We start from the raw sequence: 2,628 nt of genomic DNA, 5'->3' as shown, positions 1-2,628 counted from the left end.
TTATTTCAAGATTTTCTTTCACTGGCAAATATTTGAGTTCTAAGTAATTTGAGTGGTAGGTGAATGAGTGCTGCAGCAGTTAATAAAATAGACAAGAATCCCTGTTCTCATTATAGGGATACAGACAATAAACAAATAAATCAGTAAATATGTATAGTATTTCACATAGTGACAGGTGCTATGGGAAAAATAAAAGGCATGGAAAAAAGAATGGGAATTCCATGGTTCAGGGGTGTTGAAAGCACTCTTATCTTTTTTAAACCAGGCAAAGGCTTATAAAATAGTCAGCTAGTATTTTAGGAAGGAAAAGATATTGGTTGAAGAAGGTAATGCTTTTAAAGTTACGTGTGATAAACAACATGAATATTCAAAACGTAATTTTAGAAAATTCTATATTGCTTAACTCAAAAAGCACAAAATTTATCCATAAGGACAAAATTAAAATTAATATATAAACAAGTAAGGGTGTAACTTTAAAATACTACAATTTATATGCGAACAAATAACTTCTGGGATAAAAGACTTTATCCCAAATATAATATGAAAGTTTACATTTGAGTAAACACTCCGTATAAAAAAAATCTGACTTTAACCTCATTCTTAACTTTACATAGGTTTTTACAGATACCATTTGTTTTTATTCTAAACAGTAGAAATAGTTATTTACAAATTATCAATAAGACAAAACAGTCAGTTTTATTTGGAATGTGTACCCTTTAAACTTTAAGAACTAAATATCTGGGGCTTCCCTGATGGCGCAGTGGTTACAAGTCCGCCTGCCAATGCAGGGGACGTGGGTTCGAGCCCTTGTGGGGGAGGATCCCACATGCCACGGAACAACTAGGTCCGTGTGCCACAACTACCAAGCCTGCGCTCTGGAGCCTGCGAGCAACAACTACTGAGCCCACGTGCCACAACTACTGAAGTCTGCATGCCTAGAGCCCATGCTACGCAACAAGAGAAGCCACCGCAATGAGAAGCCCACACACTGCAACAAAGAGTAGTCCCTCACTCGCCACAACTAGAGCAGCAGCAATGAACACCCAATGCAGCCAAAAATAAATTAAAAAAAAATAAAGTATAGAATCTAAAAAAAAAAGAACTAAATATCTGAAGCAGATTTGGAATCAGAATTCTTCATAGTTCTAGTCTCCTTGAGGGCATTTTTTTCAAAAATGTTATTATCAATATATTCTATTAGAATCTGGAATTCATGAAATGAAAATGTTTGTTCATTACAAAATCACTTTAAGATGATACACGTTGCCCAAAGTCTCAAACTTTCTTTTAAGTTCCCTTTGAAGACTAACAATCTGAAATATATGTAAGAATGGAAAATAACTAATTAGAAAATAGGAATTAATTTGTTTTTCCCTTTATGGTCATTTTCAAAGCTATTTATAAAATATAAACATAAAATATAAATTTAAGCTTATATTTGCCCAGTTATAAAATATGTTTCAGTCATAAACCAAAGCAGTTTTGTTAAACTGCACTAAGTTATCATTAAAGAAGTGACTATATCACACTCTAGACCAACGGCTTCAGGGGCTATTGGGGAAGATGAGTAGTGAAGGACTGCGAGTCTTCTCCCAATGAAATCTAAGTGGCTACATTTTGTCACACATTGGGGTTCTATGTAAGACATTGTATAAAAAATAGGTTTTACAACTTAAAAAGAAATTCTGAAAGCCACTGATCAAAGGAACAGAAATCTATCAGGAAAAAACCCTCATGAATTTGCTAATGATTCTTCTTTCTTTCTTGAGAAACTGGCAAGGTAAAGCACATGCATATAATAAATCTTTTTTTCACCCCTATCATTCTACCAAGATATTTTTTATCACATTTCATCTAACTTCAGATCATTCTACTTGATAAAAGATTTTTAAAACCTTAATGAAAATACTAACGCTAAGCGAGCAAAATGTATTTGAATAACTAATGATTAAAACAAAAGTTTAAAACAAGTTTTCAGTTCAGTTCAAAACAAAAAGCTAAAGTTCAAAAACAAAATCAAAAATCTTCTTTGTGATTAGGCAATTCTTTTCAAAGTACACATGTGGAAATGTCACCAAATGTTTCAGTAAGTTTTGAGGAAGAGAAGGAGAGCGGGGAAGGACACTTGAGCTGGGTGTTGGAAAATAAGTAAGATTGGGAGACTAAAGAAATGGTTACATAATTTTCTAGGAAGAAAGGAACAGAATGAGCAAAGTGTGGATAAAAGAAAGAACTATTTCCAAGGAATGGCAAACATCTCAATTTGCCTGGGACATAAATGAGGGGCAAAGATAGGAAATAAGATTGTGAATTTAGGTTGTGGCCAGATAACAAAAGATTCCTAATACCACAGTAAGGACTTGGGCTTTTTTCCGTAAAAAATTAGGGGGTAGTAGCAACAGACATTTCAACTATGAGACAGATTCCAGAGATACTAGAGAGGTAGAATAGATAGAATTAGGCAACAAATTGGAAGCTAAGTAGATGAAAGAAAAAGATATAAAATATGATGTTAAAGTGCAGTTTGGCTAACAACTGTAAGAACTTAAAAGCTTTAAGCTGAAGAACTTTTAATATTTACACTGATTTGTTTATGTCAAGAGAATTTCAAAAGCATAACCAAGACAC

Source organism: Delphinapterus leucas, chromosome 9, assembly GCF_059928025.1.
Source record: "Delphinapterus leucas isolate spDelLeu-1000000601 "Yukka" chromosome 9, BTC_Dleu_Yukka2, whole genome shotgun sequence".
In the NCBI taxonomy this organism is placed as follows: domain Eukaryota; kingdom Metazoa; phylum Chordata; class Mammalia; order Artiodactyla; family Monodontidae; genus Delphinapterus; species Delphinapterus leucas.
The sequence above is the reverse complement of the archived record's forward strand: the minus strand, read 5'-3'. Positions refer to the sequence as shown.